Source organism: Lepisosteus platostomus, unplaced genomic scaffold, assembly GCF_059453375.1.
Source record: "Lepisosteus platostomus isolate fLepPlt1 unplaced genomic scaffold, fLepPlt1.hap1 Scaffold_32_H1, whole genome shotgun sequence".
NCBI lineage: Eukaryota > Metazoa > Chordata > Actinopteri > Semionotiformes > Lepisosteidae > Lepisosteus > Lepisosteus platostomus.
In genome coordinates, this window is record NW_028291660.1 from 544777 (window position 1) to 565419 (window position 20643).

Here is a 20643-nt window from a genome sequence, read left to right on the forward strand (position 1 = left end):
CGAGGACCCCTCCCCCACTCCTGCTCCTCAGAACGAGGGCCAGTGTGGGGCCCCCCGGTGGAGCGGGTCCAGCGACGATACCCAGGATTCAGCGGAGCTGCTTTTCTCAGACTCTGCAAGTGCTACAGATGCCCTCCTCTCCTCCATCCAGTCCATCACGGAGGATCTGCAACAGCTGGTGGGTGAGGGGGAAGAGGAGACTGGTGCATCGGCTGCACCCCTTTCCCCTCAGTGCTCCCAGGAGCTGGACTTGAGGAAAAGGAAAAATGACTCTGTTTTCTCCCCGAGCGAGGAGGAAGGAGAGAATGGCGATGGGGACAGCTGGAACCCCTCCACCCCTCCCTCTACCCCCTTCCTTGAAATGGACTCCGTGAATGCTTTTACTGCTGCCACCCTGATGAAGGCTCATTCAGAGGATGGCTGGCAGGAAATTGGTAAGAAGAAAAAGAAAAAGAAGAAGGTAACAGGTGAGACCGAAGAGAAATGTGTTTTGTAAAGACTGGTTCCACTTTCTTATGTAATATGGCTCTAAACATAATTTCTCTTAACACCAGAGGTATCAATGACGGAGTTAAATGTCAGTGTGTCTTTGATTACCTCCAACAGAGAGAGGGAGATGTGTTGATGTTGCAGGAGTGTGCTTTAGCCTATCAAGAGAGGTATAAAAGCTTTGAAGATAGGTGGGATAAAGGGCCTTCTGTTTGGTCAGGGGACAATAACAACAGAGCCTCTGGCGTGGCCATTCTTTTCAAAGGATGGGCTTTCAAATTGAAAAGTATTCAGAGGGTCATAGATGGCAGGTTGCTGTGTGTGGATGTGGAATGGGGGACCGTTAACCTGCGGCTAATCAATGTGTATTGTCCTACTGACGTGGGAGGAAGGGTGGAGCTACTCAAGGCACTCTCTCCCCTATTGTTAAGTAGCACAGACGTGATAGTGGGAGGGGATTTTAATTGTATCTTAGAGCACACAGACAGGCAGTCTAGCTCTCCGATAAAATTGGATTCCAGCTCACTGGCCCTGCAAAACTTAGTTCAAGACTTTAAACTCTCAGACACATATAGATGTATATATCCCACAACAGCAGGATATGCATGGTCAGGGAGGAATAGCAGCTCCAGAATTGACTATTGCTTTGTCTCAGAGAGAGTGAAAGTTGTTGGGGTCACTCTTCAGCCTGTCTTCTTCTCAGATCATCAGGCTTTAGGGTGTAGAGTGGAACTCCAGGGCGGGACTGTCTTTGGCCCAGGCCTCTGGAAACTCAACACAAAGCTGCTAGAGAACGAGGGGGTAGTATCCCGCTACAAGGAGAAACTATCACAGTGGCTGTCCTTGCAGTGTCTGTACGGGTCAGTAGGAGAGTGGTGGGAGGAGGTGAAGATGAGGACAAAGGCCTTTTTCATGGCTGAGGGAAGGAAGGCTGCTGCCAGACGGAGAGGAGTGCTAGCCAGGAAACAGAGGCAGCTGCAGCGTCTCTACACGATGCTGCACAGTGGCTTCGATGTGCTCGAGGATATCACCCTTTTAAAAAAGGACATCCGGAGCATAGCCGAAGAAAGTAGTCGAGGAGTGCTGTTAAGAGGCAGAGTGCAGTTCTTGGAAGAAAATGAGAAGTGTACTCGCTTCTTTTTCAGGAAAGTGATAGGCTCCAAGTCTGTCATGGAAAGTGTAGTTGATGAGGAGGGACGAGAGAGAACAGAGCCGAGTGCTATCCTCTCCTGCACCAAGGCCTTCTACTCAAGACTGTACAGCTCTACAGAGGTAAAGGATGAAGAAATTCATTTTTTTACCTCAAAGCTAGAAAACGTTTTGAGTGAAGAAGATAGGGAAGTACTTGAGAGGGATTTGACAGTAGAAGAGCTGAGACAGGCTATGGAGAGCTTACAGAAGGGGAAAACTCCAGGTGCTGACGGGCTCCCTAAAGAATTTTATTGCACCTTTTGGGATCTGCTTCAGGATCCGCTACTGGTCCTATTCGAGGAAAGATATAAGACAGTATTGCTGCCTGACTCCTTAAGAGAAGGCACTATCTCTCTCTTGTTTAAGAAAGGAGCAAAAAATGACATAAAGAACTGGAGACCCCTCAGCCTGTTAGGCGTGGACACTAAGATCCTGTCCAAAGCCCTTTTCCTGCACCTACAAAATGTAGTGGCCTCACTGGTAGGGAAAGAACAGACTTGTGGGATAGCAGGACGCCTGATGAGCGACAACCTGGCCTTGTTGAGGGATGTCTGTCTGTACTCTGAGGATCGCTCCCTCCCTCTTTGCATTTTAGGTGTAGACCTAGAAAAGGCCTTTGACCGCCTAAACCGGCAGTACTTAACATCGGGACTTGAGCACATGAAGTTTGGCCCCATCATGAGAAAGTGGATTAACCTGCTGTACACAGGTAGCAACAGCAGAGTCATGGTTATGGCAATAGATCACGCCCCTTTGAAGTCTGTTCAGGGGTGAGGCAGGGCTGCCCATTATCCCCCTTGTTATGCGTTTTGGCTATGGAGCCCTTAGCCTGTGCCTTGCGCCAGGATCAGGCCATTAATGGGATACCAGTGCCTGGAAGTGGGGGAGGAGAGGTAAAGACATCTCTATACATGGATGACGTCACCCTGCTCCTCTCTGACAATGCCTCAATTAGCAGAGCTCTGCAGTGCTGTGATCGTTTCTCTTTGGCTTCCTCCGCAAAAATTAACAAATCTAAGAGTGAGATTTTTTATCAGAACTGGAGGGAGCCAAAAGAAGGACATGATCTCAGGCTGCAAGAGAAGAGAATTAAGGTCCTGGGGGTGTATTTTGGAGAAGAGATGGGAACAGTAAATTGGCAGAACAAATTGCCAATCTTAAACAAAAAACTGATGCAATGGAAGGACCGAGACCTCACCATGACAGGGAAGGTGCTGGTCATCAAAGCCGAGCTCTTGCCTGTCTTGAATTTTCTGGCTTCTACCTTCCCAATCCCACACCGTGTTGCGGCGGTGATGAGGAGATTGATGTTTCAATTTCTATGGGGTGGGAAGCAGGAAAGACTCAGAAGGGAAATAATGTACAGGCCGCTACCCTCAGGGGGGAAGTCTGTCCCAGATATTGCTACGAAGCTGCTGTGCATTTTCCTGGCCTCTGTGCTGAGAGGCTTTGCAACAGCACCTGCAGCGCATACCTGGACTTATTTTTCCAGGCTCTGGGTAGGTAGGGAGGTGTTCAGAGTGTGGGGTGTCAGACCCAAGCTGGACGTCCCACTCTCTGACACATGCCCTGCAATTTATGGGACAGTTAAAAGTTTTCTAAGATCTCACCCAATTGGCCATATTCCCCTCCGAGATGTCAGCGTCCAAAAACTGGAAGATTTCGTTGCACCCCAGAACAATAGGCAGACCCATGTGGGCATTTTAACATCAGCCCAAACAAGGAAGGTGTGGAAACACACATCCTCTAAGTTTCTGTGCAACATTCACAGTGATTTAGCCTGGAGTGTCGTCCACCAGTGCTTACCGGTACGAACTTTCTTGTACCGTAGGGGCCTCACCCCCAGCCCTCGCTGCGTTAGGGTGGGCTGCGGCGAGGAGGAGACTGTATCCCATCTCCTGTGGTCCTGCTTTTTTGCTAAGGCCTTCTGGGCACAGTTTGAAGATTGGTTGCTGGCTCTCTCGCCCCAATTTACCCTGACCGCTGCTTTCGTCATATACGGCATCTCTCCTGTCAAACTTCCTCCTGACGTGTTTGACAGGATCTGGGCCGTGGTGAACAGTGGGAAAGTTGCCCTGTGGAGAGTGAGGAACATGGGGCTGTTCAAAGGCATCGAGATCCCAGTCAAGGCAGCAGGTAGCCTGGCCCTGTTCATCACCCGAGAGAACTATTACCTCAGAGATCTGTGGAGAGAAGGGAGGGAGGAAGCAGAAAATCTGTGGGAAATAGAGAGCATAGGTCAATATCTCAAGAAACTGTGAAAAACATTATCAAGTTTAAGTAAAGAATGTGATTTGCACCAGAAAAAAAGAAAATTGTTGCTATGTAACTGTTACCATGTCAAAATGTAATGAGATGTGATCATATATACTGTTTTAAGTATGTATATGAATGTAAAGCTTTCTGATTTGTGATGTCCTGTATTTTTTTGTGAAAAGAAAATAAAGTTCTTAAAAATCGAAATCGGTTCACCCAGGGCGAGGCTCGGCCATTGCACTCCGGCTGTGCTGACCCCTGCGAATTCCCCAAATGTGGGAATCTCGACTGCATAATTTCTGGTAGTGGGGGACTGCGTTCGCGCTCTCCCCTGATGTGCTTGGTCCAAAATCAGATACGGGAGGGTTAGGACACCACGAGCTGCGTGGCTGCGGAAGGATCCCGGTTCGAAAGGAGTCGACGCCGCTGCTGGTTCTCGCTGGCTTTTAGTTAGGGGTCCGGAGAAGCATCTCAAGCTAGTTCCACTACTCCTTCCGGACGTTCATTCCCTTTTCAAAGTCAGTCGTTTTGCTATAGTCTGCGTTCTTTAGGCTGATTATCGAGGTTAGCCTTTATTTGGTCATGGGGGGCCTCGGTACTGTATGCTGAGTCTAAAGACAGTTTCACCCGTTTTCTGATTGCTCGGTTCTGTACCAGTGCAGACATGTCAAACAGTGAATGGCTGTACCTCTATTGTATCCGTGCTCAATGAATGAAATCGGTAACAAATGAATATATGTCTAGTTATACGAAAAACGAGTGGTTTATCGACTCATCTTCATTTGCAGATTTAGAGGCAGCTTCGATATTCGTTTTACAGACGGTTTTTTTTTTTGGAATATGGGTCACACACATGCCACAGCAACAAAACATCTCTAGAGATGAGGCTATAGATCACCTTTCCATCCTGCAGGTTTTCCTCCCAAAGCCTACGGCACCAACGGCGACCCCTGCTGGCCGGGAGAGCAAAAGCTTACAGCACCTGGTATTCCCAGGCAGTCTCCCATCCAAGTACTAACTGTGGCGGGGGTTCCGTGCCCCCCGAGCGGGACTGAAGGATCGTTCGTGTGCAACTATTTGGAAAGGAGCTGCTTTCCAAATCGCATTGCATGCCTGGATGTTGGCGAATGCGCTCCCTTGTGTTGGCTCGTCCCGCACTGGAGGAGGACAAACAATCTGCACGGAGGAGCACCACGCAAGTCTTCACCAGACAAAAACCTCCAGTGCACAGCACTCTGGAAACATTTCGGGGCTTTCGCGTGTTTATTTCAGCACGTAAAGCGCACCGGTCCAACACGTCGGCCGGGCGCGCGGCGCCTCCGCCCTCTTGTGGCCTTGCGGCGTCAAAGCAAGAGGCTCCTTCTCGCTGCCCTTCCGCTGTGTTGCAGGGCCCCGAGAGGGAACCCGGAGCGCGCACTTTGTGGGGGGCGGGGGACCGCGTTCGCGCTCTGCCCCCGGTCTCTTGCGCGAGTACTAAATCTCACAGACAGGGGGCCTCGTCATTGATTGTTACAGGTGAGACGGGGATTAGGAGGAGACCCCGACTGATGGGTAAAGGGGAGCACTAACACCAGAGGGACACCCCCGGCGTCTCTTTTTGAGAGACGCCCTGGGGTTTCCTAATGGCCAAGGAGGGTCGGGACCTCGGTTTGACGCCTCCCCCGAAGGACGGCGCCTGTTTGTGCAGCAGAGTGTCGCCATCAGGAGGCTGGGGCGTAAGAGATCCACACAGCCCGCAGGGTGAGCGCTCCCTACTGGTCCCAGTCACACCTCTTGCAGGAGCAGCAGCAACCGGAGCTTTTCCGGGGTGGAATCTCCCATCCGGGTGCCGGCCAGGCTCACACCTGCTGGGCTGCCCTGGGGGTGAGCCCAGTCGAGAGTCGCAGGGCCAGATCTAGTCACCGGGGAGAAACGATACAAGTGAAGGATTGCTCAGCTCTCGGCACTTGAAAAGACCGACAAATGTCTCGTTCCCGCCGGAGCTGAATGTACCCGCATATGTGGTGTCGTCTTCTTCCCCCGCCCCGCTGTGTTTGCTGTATTGTCTCTGAAGCCGGCCCCCCCGAGACGAGACGGGCTGTTCCTGTGCCCCAATTAACACTTTACAGGTGCCATTCCCCGGCATTGTGGCCATTGTCGGTGCTCACACGCGATAAGATAAGGCGGAGGAGAGCGGGGCATGCCCAGCGGCAGACATTCAAGGAGGGGGCAGTGCGAGGTTAGGTGAGGTGCGACACGCCGGAGCCCCGACGCAGCTAATGCGGAGCACTTGTTGGACTGGCATCGAAAGGACGTGTGCGCACGGAGCGAGCCTTCCCTGCGGCGGAGCGCGGGAACTTTCTCCCCCCCTCCCGCTGCAGGAGTTGTGTGCACTGCAGCGGTGCCGAGAGAAAAGCACAGAAGGCAGCAGGCTCTGGAGAGCAGGTAAGAGACGGAGCCTTGTGGGCAGGCGAGCAGGCCCGTTTTTTGGAAATTGCTGAAAAGGTTTGTTCGGTGTGTGGCAGGCGCACATCGCGAGCTTGCGTGGCGATCTGCCGGTCTGGAGTTATGCAAATGAGGCCGAATTGCATCCCGGGACATGCTGCGAATGCGCAACGGCGACTGCAGATGTGTAGGAAACGGCGCGCTCGTTTTCTCGTTTTGCCCACACTTTTGAGTGTTAGTGTGGCGTGTGAGTGTGTGAAAGAGTGGGCCCAGCAGGAGGCGGTGGCGTGCGGGGCGAGGAGGTGGCCTAGGCTGCGCGATTTGTGCTGTGGGTGCGGGCCGCTTGCAGGGGCCTGTTTAACTCATACTTACCTGGCAGGGGAGATACCTTGATCAAGAAGGAGGTTCACCCAGGGCGAGGCTCGGCCATTGCGAATTCCCCAAATGTGGGAATCTCGACTGCATAATTTCTGGTAGTGGGGGACTGCGTTCGCGCTCTCCCCTGATGTGCTTGGTCCAAAATCAGATACGGGAGGGTTAGGACACCACGAGCTGCGTGGCTGCGGAAGGATCCCGGTTCGACAGGAGTGGACGCCGCTGCTGGTTCTCGCTGGCTTTTAGTTAGGGGTCCGGAGAAGCATCTCAAGCTAGTTCCACTACTCCTTCCGGACGTTCATTCCCTTTTCAAAGTCATTCGTTTTGCTGTAGTCTGCGTTCTTTAGGCTGATTATCGAGGTTAGCCTTTATTTGGTCATGGGGGGCCTCGGTACTGTATGCTGAGTCTAAAGACAGTTTCACCCGTTTTCTGATTGCTCGGTTCTGAACCAGTGCAGACATGTCAAACAGTGAATGGCTGTACCTCTATTGTATCCGTGCTCAATGAATGAAATAGGTAACAAATATATATATGTCTAGTTATACGAAAAACGAGTGGTTTATCGACTCATCTTCATTTGCAGATTTAGAGGCAGCTTCGATATTCGTTTTACAGACGGTTTTTTTTTTTGAATATGGGTCACACACATGCCACAGCAACAAAACATCTCTAGAGATGAGGCTATAGATCACCTTTCCATCCTGCAGGTTTTCCTCCCAAAGCCTACGGCACCAACGGCGACCCCTGCTGGCCGGGAGAGCAAAAGCTTACAGCACCTGGTATTCCCAGGCAGTCTCCCATCCAAGTACTAACCAGGCCCAACGCTGCTTAGCTTCCGAGATCAGACGAGATCGGGCGTGTTCAGGGTGGTGTGGCCGTAAGCGAAAGCCCCAGCGCCTGACTCGCTACTTGAAGCTGTGTGTGGCGGGGGTTCCGTGCTCCCCGAGCGGGACTGAAGGATCGTTCGTGTGCCACTCTTTGGAAAGGAGCTGCTTTCCAAATCGCATTGCGTGCCTGGATGTTGGCGAATGCGCTCCCTTGTGTTGGCTCGTCCCGCACTGGAGGAGGACAAACAATCTGCACGGAGGAGCACCAGGCAAGTCTTCACCAGACAAAAACCTCCAGTGCACAGCACTCTGGAAACATTTCGGGGCTTTCGCGTGTTTATTTCAGCACGTAAAGCGCACCGGTCCAACACGTCGGCCGGGCGCGCGGCGCCTCCGCCCTCTTGTGGCCTTGCGGCGTCAGAGCAAGAGGCTCCTTCTCGCTGCCCTTCCGCTGTGTTGCAGGACCCGGAGCGCGCACTTTGTGGGGGGCGGGGGACCGCGTTCGCGCTCTGCCCCCGGTCTCTTGCGCGAGTACTAAATCTCACGGACAGGGGGGCCTCGTCATTGATTGTTACAGGTGAGACGGGGATTAGGAGGAGATCCCGACTGATGGGTAAAGGGGAGCACTAACACCAGAGGGACACCCCCGGCGTCTCTTTTTGAGAGACGCCCTGGGGTTTCCTAATGGCCAAGGAGGGTCGGGACCTCGGTTTGACCTCTGTTTGTGCAGCAGAGTGTCGCCATCAGGAGGCTGGGGCGTAAGAGAGCCACACAGCCCGCAGGGTGAGCGCTCCCTACTGGTCCCAGTCACACCTCTTGCAGGAGCAGCAGCAACCGGAGCTTTTCCGGGGTGGAATCTCCTATCCGGGTGCCGGCCATGCTCACACCTGCTGGGCTGCCCCGGGGGTGAGCCCAGTCGAGAGTCGCAGGGCCAGATCTAGTCACCGGGGAGAAACGATACAAGTGAAGGATTGCTCGGCTCTCGGCACTTGAAAAGACCGACAAATGTCTCGTTCCCGCCGGAGCTGAATGTACCCGCATGTGTGGTGTCGTCTTCTTCCCCCGCCCCGCTGTGTTTGCTGTATTGTCTCTGAAGCCGGCCCCCCCGAGACGAGACGGGCTGTTCCTGTGCCCCAATTAACACTTTACAGGTGCCATTCCCCGGCATTGTGGCCATTGTCGGTGCTCACACGCGATAAGATAAGGCGGAGGAGAGCGGGGCATGCCCAGCGGCAGACATTCAAGGAGGGGGTAGGGCGAGGTGAGGTGAGGTGCGACACGCCGGAGCCCCGACGCAGCTAATGCGGAGCACTTGTTGGACTGGCATCGAAAGGACGTGTGCGCACGGAGCGAGCCTTCCCTGCGGCGGAGCGCGGGAACTTTCTCCCCCCCTCCCGCTGCAGGAGTTGTGTGCGCTGCAGCGGTGCCGAGAGAAAAGCACAGAAGGCAGCAGGCTCTGGAGAGCAGGTAAGAGACGGAGCCTTGTGGGCAGGCGAGCAGGCCCGTTTTTTGGAAATTGCTGAAAAGGTTTGTTCGGTGTGTGGCAGGCGCACGTCGCGAGCTTGCGTGGCGATCTGCCGGTCTGGAGTTATGCAAATGAGGCCGAATTGCATCCCGGGACATACTGCGAATGCGCAACGGCGACTGCAGATGTGTAGGAAACGGCGCGCTCGTTTTCTCGTTTTGCCCACACTTTTGAGTGTTAGTGTGGCGTGTGAGTGTGTGAAAGAGTGGGCCCAGCAGGAGGCGGTGGCGTGCGGGGCGAGGAGGTGGCCTAGGCGGCGCGATTTGTGCTGTGGGTGCGGGCCGCTTGCAGGGGCCTGTTTAACTCATACTTACCTGGCAGGGGAGATACCTTGATCAAGAAGGAGGTTCACCCAGAGCGAGGCTCGGCCATTGCACTCCGGCTGTGCTGACCCCTGCGAATTCCCCAAATGTGGGAATCTCGACTGCATAATTTCTGGTAGTGGGGGACTGCGTTCGCGCTCTCCCCTGATGTGCTTGGACCAAAATCAGATACGGGAGGGTTAGGACACCACGAGCTGCGTGGCTGCGGAAGGATCCCGGTTCGACAGGAGTGGACGCCGCTGCTGGTTCTCGCTGGCTTTTAGTTAGGGGTCCGGAGAAGCATCTCAAGCTAGTTCCACTACTCCTTCCGGACGTTCATTCCCTTTTCAAAGTCAGTCGTTTTGCTGTAGTCTGCGTTTTTTAGGCTGATTATCGAGGTTAGCCTTTATTTGGTCATGGGGGGCCTCGGTACTGTATGCTGAGTCTAAAGACAGTTTCACCCGTTTTCTGATTGCTCGGTTCTGTACCAGTGCAGACATGTCAAACAGTGAATGGCTGTACCTCTATTGTATCCGTGCTCAATGAATGAAATCGGTAACAAATGAATATATGTCTAGTTATACGAAAAACGAGTGGTTTATCGACTCATCTTCATTTGCAGATTTAGAGGCAGCTTCGATATTCGTTTTACAGACGGGTTTTTTTTTTTGAATATGGGTCACACACATGCCACAGCAACAAAACATCTCTAGAGATGAGGCTATAGATCACCTTTCCATCCTGCAGGTTTTCCTCCCAAAGCCTACGGCACCAACGGCGACCCCTGCTGGCCGGGAGAGCAAAAGCTTACAGCACCTGGTATTCCCAGGCAGTCTCCCATCCAAGTACTAACCAGGCCCGACGCTGCTTAGCTTCCGAGATCAGACGAGATCGGGCGTGTTCAGGGTGGTGTGGCCGTAAGCGAAAGCCCCGGCGCCTGACTCGCTACTTGAAGCTGTGTGTGGCGGGGCTTCCGTGCCCCCCGAGCGGGACTGAAGGATCGTTCGTGTGCAACTCTTTGGAAAGGAGCTGCTTTCCAAATCGCATTGCGTGCCTGGATGTTGGCGAATGCGCTCCCTTGTGTTGGCTCGTCCCGCACTGGAGGAGGACAAACAATCTGCACGGAGGAGCACCAGGCAAGTCTTCACCAGACAAAAACCTCCAGTGCACAGCACTCTGGAAACATTTCGGGGCTTTCGCGTGTTTATTTCAGCACGTAAAGCGCACCGGTCCAACACGTCGGCCGGGCGCGCGGCGCCTCCGCCCTCTTGTGGCCTTGCGGCGTCAGAGCAAGAGGCTCCTTCTCGCTGCCCTTCCGCTGTGTTGCAGGACCCGGAGCGCGCACTTTGTGGGGGGCGGGGGACCGCGTTCGCGCTCTGCCCCCGGTCTCTTGCGCGAGTACTAAATCTCACGGACAGGGGGGCCTCGTCATTGATTGTTACAGGTGAGACGGGGATTAGGAGGAGACCCCGACTGATGGGTAAAGGGGAGCACTAACACCAGAGGGACACCCCCGGCGTCTCTTTTTGAGAGACGCCCTGGGGTTTCCTAATGGCCAAGGAGGGTCGGGACCTCGGTTTGACCTCTGTTTGTGCAGCAGAGTGTCGCCATCAGGAGGCTGGGGCGTAAGAGAGCCACACAGCCCGCAGGGTGAGCGCTCCCTACTGGTCCCAGTCACACCTCTTGCAGGAGCAGCAGCAACCGGAGCTTTTCCGGGGTGGAATCTCCTATCCGGGTGCCGGACATGCTCACACCTGCTGGGCTGCCCCGGGGGTGAGCCCAGTCGAGAGTCGCAGGGCCAGATCTAGTCACCGGGGAGAAACGATACAAGTGAAGGATTGCTCGGCTCTCGGCACTTGAAAAGACCGACAAATGTCTCGTTCCCGCCGGAGCTGAATGTACCCGCATGTGTGGTGTCGTCTTCTTCCCCCGCCCCGCTGTGTTTGCTGTATTGTCTCTGAAGCCGGCCCCCCCGAGACGAGATGGGCTGTTCCTGTGCCCCAATTAACACTTTACAGGTGCCATTCCCCGGCATTGTGGCCATTGTCTGTGCTCACACGCGATAAGATAAGGCGGAGGAGAGCGGGGCATGCCCAGCGGCAGACATTCAAGGAGGGGGTAGGGCGAGGTGAGGTGAGGTGCGACACGCCGGAGCCCCGACGCAGCTAATGCGGAGCACTTGTTGGACTGGCATCGAAAGGACGTGTGCGCACGGAGCGAGCCTTCCCTGCGGCGGAGCGCGGGAACTTTCTCCCCCCCTCCCGCTGCAGGAGTTGTGTGCACTGCAGCGGTGCCGAGAGAAAAGCACAGAAGGCAGCAGGCTCTGGAGAGCAGGTAAGAGACGGAGCCTTGTGGGCAGGCGAGCAGGCCCGTTTTTTGGAAATTGCTGAAAAGGTTTGTTCGGTGTGTGGCAGGCGCACGTCGCGAGCTTGCGTGGCGATCTGCCGGTCTGGAGTTATGCAAATGAGGCCGAATTGCATCCCGGGACATGCTCCGAATGCGCAACGGCGACTGCAGATGTGTAGGAAACGGCGCGCTCGTTTTCTCGTTTTGCCCACACTTTTGAGTGTTAGTGTGGCGTGTGAGTGTGTGAAAGAGTGGGCCCAGCACGAGGCGGTGGCGTGCGGGGCGAGGAGGTGGCCTAGGCTGCGCGATTTGTGCTGTGGGTGCGGGCCGCTTGCAGGGGCTTGTTTAACTCATACTTACCTGGCAGGGGAGATACCTTGATCAAGAAGGAGGTTCACCCAGAGCGAGGCTCGGCCATTGCACTCCGGCTGTGCTGACCCCTGCGAATTCCCCAAATGTGGGAATCTCGACTGCATAATTTCTGGTAGTGGGGGACTGCGTTCGCGCTCTCCCCTGATGTGCTTGGACCAAAATCAGATACGGGAGGGTTAGGACACCACGAGCTGCGTGGCTGCGGAAGGATCCCGGTTCGACAGGAGTGGAAGCCGCTGCTGGTTCTCGCTGGCTTTTAGTTAGGGGTCCGGAGAAGCATCTCAAGCTAGTTCCACTACTCCTTCCGGACGTTCATTCCCTTTTCAAAGTCAGTCGTTTTGCTGTAGTCTGCGTTCTTTAGGCTGATTATCGAGGTTAGCCTTTATTTGGTCATGGGGGGCCTCGGTACTGTATGCTGAGTCTAAAGACAGTTTCACCCGTTTTCTGATTGCTCGGTTCTGTACCAGTGCAGACATGTCAAACAGTGAATGGCTGTACCTCTACTGTATCCGTGCTCAATGAATGAAATCGGTAACAAATGAATATATGTCTAGTTATACGAAAAACGAGTGGTTTATCGACTCATCTTCATTTGCAGATTTAGAGGCAGCTTCAATATTCGTTTTACAGATGGGTTTTTTTTTTTGAATATGGGTCACACACATGCCACAGCAACAAAACATCTCTAGAGATGAGGCTATAGATCACCTTTCCATCCTGCAGGTTTTCCTCCCAAAGCCTACGGCACCAACGGCGACTCCTGCTGGCCGGGAGAGCAAAAGCTTACAGCACCTGGTATTCCCAGGCAGTCTCCCATCCAAGTACTAACCAGGCCCGACGCTGCTTAGCTTCCGAGATCAGACGAGATCGGGCGTGTTCAGGGTGGTGTGGCCGTAAGCGAAAGCCCCGGCGCCTGACTCGCTACTTGAAGCTGTGTGTGGCGGGGGTTCCGTGCCCCCCGAGCAGGACTGAAGGATCGTTCGTGTGCAACTCTTTGGAAAGGAGCTGCTTTCCAAATCGCATTGCGTGCCTGGATGTTGGCGAATGCGCTCCCTTGTGTTGACTCGTCCCGCACTGGAGGAGGACAAACAATCTGCACGGAGGAGCACCAGGCAAGTCTTCACCAGACAAAAACCTCCAGTGCACAGCACTCTGGAAACATTTCGGGGCTTTCGCGTGTTTATTTCAGCACGTAAAGCGCACCGGTCCAACACGTCGGCCGGGCGCGCGGCGCCTCCGCCCTCTTGTGGCCTTGCGGCATCAGAGCAAGAGGCTCCTTCTCGCTGCCCTTCCGCTGTGTTGCAGGGCCCCGAGAGGGAACCCGGAGCGCGCACTTTGTGGGGGGCGGGGGGACCGCGTTCGCGCTCTGCCCCCGGTCTCTTGCGCGAGTACTAAATCTCACGGACAGGGGGGCCTCGTCATTGATTGTTACAGGTGAGACGGGGATTAGGAGGAGACCCCGACTGATGGGTAAAGGGGAGCACTAACACCAGAGGGACACCCCCGGCGTCTCTTTTTGAGAGACGCCCTGGGGTTTCCTAATGGCCAAGGAGGGTCGGGACCTCGGTTTGACGCCTCCCCCGAAGGACGGCGCCTGTTTGTGCAGCAGAGTGTCGCCATCAGGAGGCTGGGGCGTAAGAGAGCCACACAGCCCGCAGGGTGAGCGCTCCCTACTGGTCCCAGTCACACCTCTTGAAGGAGCAGCAGCAACCGGAGCTTTTCTGGGGTGGAATCTCCCATCCGGGTGCCGGCCAGGCTCACACCTGCTGGGCTGCCCCGGGGGTGAGCCCAGTCGAGAGTCGCAGGGCCAGATCTAGTCACCGGGGAGAAACGATACAAGTGAAGGATTGCTCGGCTCTCGGCACTTGAAAAGACCGACAAATGTCTCGTTCCCGCCGGAGCTGAATGTACCCGCATGTGTGGTGTCGTCTTCTTCCCCCGCCCCGCTGTGTTTGCTGTATTGTCTCTGAAGCCGGCCCCCCCGAGACGAGACGGGCTGTTCCTGTGCCCCAATTAACACTTTACAGGTGCCATTCCCCGGCATTGTGGCCATTGTCGGTGCTCACACGCGATAAGATAAGGCGGAGGAGAGCGGGGCATGCCCAGCGGCAGACATTCAAGGAGGGGGCAGTGCGAGGTGAGGTGAGGTGCGACACGCCGGAGCCCCGACGCAGCTAATGCGGAGCACTTGTTGGACTGGCATCGAAAGGACGTGTGCGCACGGAGCGAGCCTTCCCTGCGGCGGAGCGCGGGAACTTTCTCCCCCCCTCCCGCTGCAGGAGTTGTGTGCACTGCAGCGGTGCCGAGAGAAAAGCACAGAAGGCAGCAGGCTCTGGAGAGCAGGTAAGAGACGGAGCCTTGTGGGCAGGCGAGCAGGCCCGTTTTTTGGAAATTGCTGAAAAGGTTTGTTCGGTGTGTGGCAGGCGCACGTCGCGAGCTTGCGTGGCGATCTGCCGGTCTGGAGTTATGCAAATGAGGCCGAATTGCATCCCGGGACATGCTGCGAATGCGCAACGGCGACTGCAGATGTGTAGGAAACGGCGCGCTCGTTTTCTCGTTTTGCCCACACTTTTGAGTGTTAGTGTGGCGTGTGAGTGTGTGAAAGAGTGGGCCCAGCAGGAGGCGGTGGCGTGCGGGGCGAGGAGGTGGCCTAGGCTGCGCGATTTGTGCTGTGGGTGCGGGCCGCTTGCAGGGGCCTGTTTAACTCATACTTACCTGGCAGGGGAGATACCTTGATCAAGAAGGAGGTTCACCCAGGGCGAGGCTCGGCCATTGCACTCCGGCTGTGCTGACCCCTGCGAATTCCCCAAATGTGGGAATCTCGACTGCATAATTTCTGGTAGTGGGGGACTGCGTTCGCGCTCTCCCCTGATGTGCTTGGTCCAAAATCAGATACGGGAGGGTTAGGACACCACGAGCTGCGTGGCTGCGGAAGGATCCCGGTTCGACAGGAGTGGACGCCGCTGCTGGTTCTCGCTGGCTTTTAGTTAGGGGTCCGGAGAAGCATCTCAAGCTAGTTCCACTACTCCTTCCGGACGTTCATTCCCTTTTCAAAGTCAGTCGTTTTGCTGTAGTCTGCGTTCTTTAGGCTGATTATCGAGGTTAGCCTTTATTTGGTCATGGGGGGCCTCGGTACTGTATGCTGAGTCTAAAGACAGTTTCACCCGTTTTCTGATTGCTCGGTTCTGTACCAGTGCAGACATGTCAAACAGTGAATGGCTGTACCTCTATTGTATCCGTGCTCAATGAATGAAATCGGTAACAAATGAATATATGTCTAGTTATACGAAAAACGAGTGGTTTATCGACTCATCTTCATTTGCAGATTTAGAGGCAGCTTCGATATTCGTTTTACAGACGGGTTTTTTTTTTTGAATATGGGTCACACACATGCCACAGCAACAAAACATCTCTAGAGATGAGGCTATAGATCACCTTTCCATCCTGCAGGTTTTCCTCCCAAAGCCTACGGCACCAACGGCGACCCCTGCTGGCCGGGAGAGCAAAAGCTTACAGCACCTGGTATTCCCAGGCAGTCTCCCATCCAAGTACTAACCAGGCCCAACGCTGCTTAGCTTCCGAGATCAGACGAGATCGGGCGTGTTCAGGGTGGTGTGGCCATAAGCGAAAGCCCCGGCGCCTGACTCGCTACTTGAAGCTGTGTGTGGCGGGGGTTCCGTGCTCCCCGAGCGGGACTGAAGGATCGTTCGTGTGCCACTCTTTGGAAAGGAGCTGCTTTCCAAATCGCATTGCGTGCCTGGATGTTGGCGAATGCGCTCCCTTGTGTTGGCTCGTCCCGCACTGGAGGAGGACAAACAATCTGCACGGAGGAGCACCAGGCAAGTCTTCACCAGACAAAAACCTCCAGTGCACAGCACTCTGGAAACATTTCGGGGCTTTCGCGTGTTTATTTCGGCACGTAAAGCGCACCGGTCCAACACGTCGGCCGGGCGCGCGGCGCCTCCGCCCTCTTGTGGCCTTGCGGCGTCAGAGCAAGAGGCTCCTTCTCGTTGCCCTTCCGCTGTGTTGCAGGACCCGGAGCGCGCACTTTGTGGGGGGCGGGGGACCGCGTTCGCGCTCTGCCCCCGGTCTCTTGCGCGAGTACTAAATCTCACGGACAGGGGGGCCTCGTCATTGATTGTTACAGGTGAGACGGGGATTAGGAGGAGATCCCGACTGATGGGTAAAGGGGAGCACTAACACCAGAGGGACACCCCCGGCGTCTCTTTTTGAGAGACGCCCTGGGGTTTCCTAATGGCCAAGGAGGGTCGGGACCTCGGTTTGACCTCTGTTTGTGCAGCAGAGTGTCGCCATCAGGAGGCTGGGGCGTAAGAGAGCCACACAGCCCGCAGGGTGAGCGCTCCCTACTGGTCCCAGTCACACCTCTTGCAGGAGCAGCAGCAACCGGAGCTTTTCCGGGGTGGAATCTCCTATCCGGGTGCCGGCCATGCTCACACCTGCTGGGCTGCCCCGGGGGTGAGCCCAGTCGAGAGTCGCAGGGCCAGATCTAGTCACCGGGGAGAAACGATACAAGTGAAGGATTGCTCGGCTCTCGGCACTTGAAAAGACCGACAAATGTCTCGTTCCCGCCGGAGCTGAATGTACCCGCATGTGTGGTGTCGTCTTCTTCCCCCGCCCCGCTGTGTTTGCTGTATTGTCTCTGAAGCCGGCCCCCCCGAGACGAGACGGGCTGTTCCTGTGCCCCAATTAACACTTTACAGGTGCCATTCCCCGGCATTGTGGCCATTGTCGGTGCTCACACGCGATAAGATAAGGCGGAGGAGAGCGGGGCATGCCCAGCGGCAGACATTCAAGGAGGGGGTAGGGCGAGGTGAGGTGAGGTGCGACACGCCGGAGCCCCGACGCAGCTAATGCGGAGCACTTGTTGGACTGGCATCGAAAGGACGTGTGCGCACGGAGCGAGCCTTCCCTGCGGCGGAGCGCGGGAACTTTCTCCCCCCCTCCCGCTGCAGGAGTTGTGTGCGCTGCAGCGGTGCCGAGAGAAAAGCACAGAAGGCAGCAGGCTCTGGAGAGCAGGTAAGAGACGGAGCCTTGTGGGCAGGCGAGCAGGCCCGTTTTTTGGAAATTGCTGAAAAGGTTTGTTCGGTGTGTGGCAGGCGCACGTCGCGAGCTTGCGTGGCGATCTGCCGGTCTGGAGTTATGCAAATGAGGCCGAATTGCATCCCGGGACATGCTCCGAATGCGCAACGGCGACTGCAGATGTGTAGGAAACGGCGCGCTCGTTTTCTCGTTTTGCCCACACTTTTGAGTGTTAGTGTGGCGTGTGAGTGTGTGAAAGAGTGGGCCCAGCAGGAGGCGGTGGCGTGCGGGGCGAGGAGGTGGCCTAGGCTGCGCGATTTGTGCTGTGGGTGCGGGCCGCTTGCAGGGGCCTGTTTAACTCATACTTACCTGGCAGGGGAGATACCTTGATCAAGAAGGAGGTTCACCCAGAGCGAGGCTCGGCCATTGCACTCCGGCTGTGCTGACCCCTGCGAATTCCCCAAATGTGGGAATCTCGACTGCATAATTTCTGGTAGTGGGGGACTGCGTTCGCGCTCTCCCCTGATGTGCTTGGACCAAAATCAGATACGGGAGGGTTAGGACACCACGAGCTGCGTGGCTGCGGAAGGATCCCGGTTCGACAGGAGTGGACGCCGCTGCTGGTTCTCGCTGGCTTTTAGTTAGGGGTCCGGAGAAGCATCTCAAGCTAGTTCCACTACTCCTTCCGGACGTTCATTCCCTTTTCAAAGTCAGTCGTTTTGCTGTAGTCTGCGTTCTTTAGGCTGATTATCGAGGTTAGCCTTTATTTGGTCATGGGGGGCCTCGGTACTGTATGCTGAGTCTAAAGACAGTTTCACCCGTTTTCTGATTGCTCGGTTCTGTACCAGTGCAGACATGTCAAACAGTGAATGGCTGTACCTCTACTGTATCCGTGCTCAATGAATGAAATCGGTAACAAATGAATATATGTCTAGTTATACGAAAAACGAGTGGTTTATCGACTCATCTTCATTTGCAGATTTAGAGGCAGCTTCGATATTCGTTTTACAGATGGGTTTTTTTTTTTGAATATGGGTCACACACATGCCACAGCAACAAAACATCTCTAGAGATGAGGCTATAGATCACCTTTCCATCCTGCAGGTTTTCCTCCCAAAGCCTACGGCACCAACGGCGACCCCTGCTGGCCGGGAGAGCAAAAGCTTACAGCACCTGGTATTCCCAGGCAGTCTCCCATCCAAGTACTAACCAGGCCCGACGCTGCTTAGCTTCCGAGATCAGACGAGATCGGGCGTGTTCAGGGTGGTGTGGCCGTAAGCGAAAGCCCCAGCGCCTGACTCGCTACTTGAAGCTGTGTGTGGCGGGGGTTCCGTGCCCCCCGAGCGGGACTGAAGGATCGTTCGTGTGCAACTCTTTGGAAAGGAGCTGCTTTCCAAATCGCATTGCGTGCCTGGATGTTGGCGAATGCGCTCCCTTGTGTTGGCTCGTCCCGCACTGGAGGAGGACAAACAATCTGCACGGAGGAGCACCAGGCAAGTCTTCACCAGACAAAAACCTCCAGTGCACAGCACTCTGGAAACATTTCGGGGCTTTCGCGTGTTTATTTCAGCACGTAAAGCGCACCGGTCCAACACGTCGGCCGGGCGCGCGGCGCCTCCGCCCTCTTGTGGCCTTGCGGCGTCAGAGCAAGAGGCTCCTTCTCGCTGCCCTTCCGCTGTGTTGCAGGACCCGGAGCGCGCACTTTGTGGGGGGCGGGGGACCGCGTTCGCGCTCTGCCCCCGGTCTCTTGCGCGAGTACTAAATCTCACGGACAGGGGGGCCTCGTCATTGATTGTTACAGGTGAGACGGGGATTAGGAGGAGACCCCGACTGATGGGTAAAGGGGAGCACTAACACCAGAGGGACACCCCCGGCGTCTCTTTTTGAGAGACGCCCTGGGGTTTCCTAATGGCCAAGGAGGGTCGGGACCTCGGTTTGACGCCTCCCCCGAAGGACGGCGCCTGTTTGTGCAGCAGAGTGTCGCCATCAGGAGGCTGGGGCGTAAGAGAGCCACACAGCCCGCAGGGTGAGCGCTCCCTACTGGTCCCAGTCACACCTCTTGCAGGAGCAGCAGCAACCGGAGCTTTTCCGGGGTGGAATCTCCCATCCGGGTGCCGGCCAGGCTCACACCTGCTGGGCTGCCCCGGGGGTGAGCCCAGTCGAGAGTCGCAGGGCCAGATCTAGTCACCGGGGAGAAACGATACAAGTGAAGGATTGCTCGGCTCTCGGCACTTGAAAAGACCGACAAATGTCTCGTTCCCGCCGGAGCTGAATGTACCCGCATGTGTGGTGTCGTCTTCTTCCCCCGCCCCGCTGTGTTTGCTGTATTGTCTCTGAAGCCGGCCCCCCCGAGACGAGACGGGCTGTTCCTGTGCCCCAATTAACACTTTACAGGTGCCATTCCCCGGCATTGTGGCCATTGTCGGTGCTCACACGCGATAAGATAAGGCGGAGGAGAGCGGGGCATGCCCAGCGGCAGACATTCAAGGAGGGGGCAGTGCGAGGTGAGGTGAGGTGCGACACGCCGGAGCCCCGACGCAGCTAATGCGGAGCACTTGTTGGACTGGCATCGAAAGGACGTGTGCGCACCGAGCGAGCCTTCCCTGCGGCGGAGCGCGGGAACTTTCTCCCCCCCTCCCGCTGCAGGAGTTGTGTGCGCTGCAGCGGTGCCGAGAGAAAAGCACAGAAGGCAGCAGGCTCTGGAGAGCAGGTAAGAGACGGAGCCTTGTGGGCAGGCGAGCAGGCCCGTTTTTTGGAAATTGCTGAAAAGGTTTGTTCGGTGTGTGGCAGGCGCACGTCGCGAGCTTGCGTGGCGATCTGCCGGTCTGGAGTTATGCAAATGAGGCCGAATTGCATCCCGGGACATGCTGCGAATGCGCAACGGCGACTGCAGATGTGTAGGAAACGGCGCGCTCGTTTTCTCGTTTTGCCCACACTTTTGAGTGTTAGTGTGGCGTGTGAGTGTGTGAAAGAGTGGGCCCAGCAGGAGGCGGTGGCGTGCGGGGCGAGGAGGTGGCCTAGGCTGCGCGATTTGTGCTGTGGGTGCGGGCCGCTTGCAGGGGCCTGTTTAACTCATACTTACCTGGCAGGGGAGATACCTTAATCAAGAAGGAGGTTCACCCAGGGCGAGGCTCGGCCATTGCACTCCGGCTGTGCTGACCCCTGCGTTCGCGCTCTCCCCTGATGTGCTTGGTCCAAAATCAGATACAGGAAGGTTAGGACACCACGAGCTGCGTGGCTGCGGAAGGATCCCGGTTCGACAGGAGTGGACGCCGCTGCTGGTTCTCGCTGGCTTTTAGTTAGGGGTCCGGAGAAGCATCTCAAGCTAGTTCCACTACTCCTTCCGGACGTTCATTCCCTTTTCAAAGTCAGTCGTTTTGCTGTAGTCTGCGTTCTTTAGGCTGATTATCGAGGTTAGCCTTTATTTGGTCATGGGGGGCCTCGGTACTGTATGCTGAGTCTAAAGACAGTTTCACCCGTTTTCTGATTGCTCGG

General features: G+C 55.7%; 10 non-coding genes and 2 pseudogenes across 10 annotated transcripts; 7 read left to right on the forward strand and 5 right to left on the reverse strand.

Annotated features, from left to right (window-relative positions):
* The first annotated feature begins 4100 nt into the window (after nucleotides 1-4100).
* Nucleotides 4101-4270, forward strand: LOC148634444 (U1 spliceosomal RNA). Its single transcript, XR_015933645.1, has one exon. It is a non-coding gene; the product is annotated as a U1 spliceosomal RNA (small nuclear RNA).
* A 2454-nt stretch (nucleotides 4271-6724) lies between these two features.
* Nucleotides 6725-6865, forward strand: LOC148634445 (U1 spliceosomal RNA; annotated as a pseudogene).
* Nucleotides 6866-7500: 635 nt separating this feature from the next.
* LOC148634446 (5S ribosomal RNA) lies at nucleotides 7501-7619 on the reverse strand. The gene has a single exon (XR_015933651.1). It is a non-coding gene; the product is annotated as a 5S ribosomal RNA (ribosomal RNA).
* Nucleotides 7620-9394: 1775 nt separating this feature from the next.
* LOC148634447 (U1 spliceosomal RNA) lies at nucleotides 9395-9558 on the forward strand. The gene has a single exon (XR_015933631.1). It is a non-coding gene; the product is annotated as a U1 spliceosomal RNA (small nuclear RNA).
* A 636-nt stretch (nucleotides 9559-10194) lies between these two features.
* LOC148634448 (5S ribosomal RNA) lies at nucleotides 10195-10313 on the reverse strand. The gene has a single exon (XR_015933655.1). It is a non-coding gene; the product is annotated as a 5S ribosomal RNA (ribosomal RNA).
* Nucleotides 10314-12088: 1775 nt separating this feature from the next.
* On the forward strand, nucleotides 12089-12252 carry LOC148634449 (U1 spliceosomal RNA). The gene has a single exon (XR_015933632.1). It is a non-coding gene; the product is annotated as a U1 spliceosomal RNA (small nuclear RNA).
* A 636-nt stretch (nucleotides 12253-12888) lies between these two features.
* LOC148634450 (5S ribosomal RNA) lies at nucleotides 12889-13007 on the reverse strand. The gene has a single exon (XR_015933656.1). It is a non-coding gene; the product is annotated as a 5S ribosomal RNA (ribosomal RNA).
* Nucleotides 13008-14815: 1808 nt separating this feature from the next.
* On the forward strand, nucleotides 14816-14979 carry LOC148634451 (U1 spliceosomal RNA). The gene has a single exon (XR_015933588.1). It is a non-coding gene; the product is annotated as a U1 spliceosomal RNA (small nuclear RNA).
* Nucleotides 14980-15615: 636 nt separating this feature from the next.
* Nucleotides 15616-15734, reverse strand: LOC148634452 (5S ribosomal RNA). The gene has a single exon (XR_015933510.1). It is a non-coding gene; the product is annotated as a 5S ribosomal RNA (ribosomal RNA).
* A 1775-nt stretch (nucleotides 15735-17509) lies between these two features.
* LOC148634453 (U1 spliceosomal RNA) lies at nucleotides 17510-17673 on the forward strand. The gene has a single exon (XR_015933633.1). It is a non-coding gene; the product is annotated as a U1 spliceosomal RNA (small nuclear RNA).
* Nucleotides 17674-18309: 636 nt separating this feature from the next.
* On the reverse strand, nucleotides 18310-18428 carry LOC148634454 (5S ribosomal RNA). The gene has a single exon (XR_015933657.1). It is a non-coding gene; the product is annotated as a 5S ribosomal RNA (ribosomal RNA).
* A 1794-nt stretch (nucleotides 18429-20222) lies between these two features.
* Nucleotides 20223-20399, forward strand: LOC148634455 (U1 spliceosomal RNA; annotated as a pseudogene).
* The last annotated feature ends 244 nt before the right edge of the window (nucleotides 20400-20643 follow it).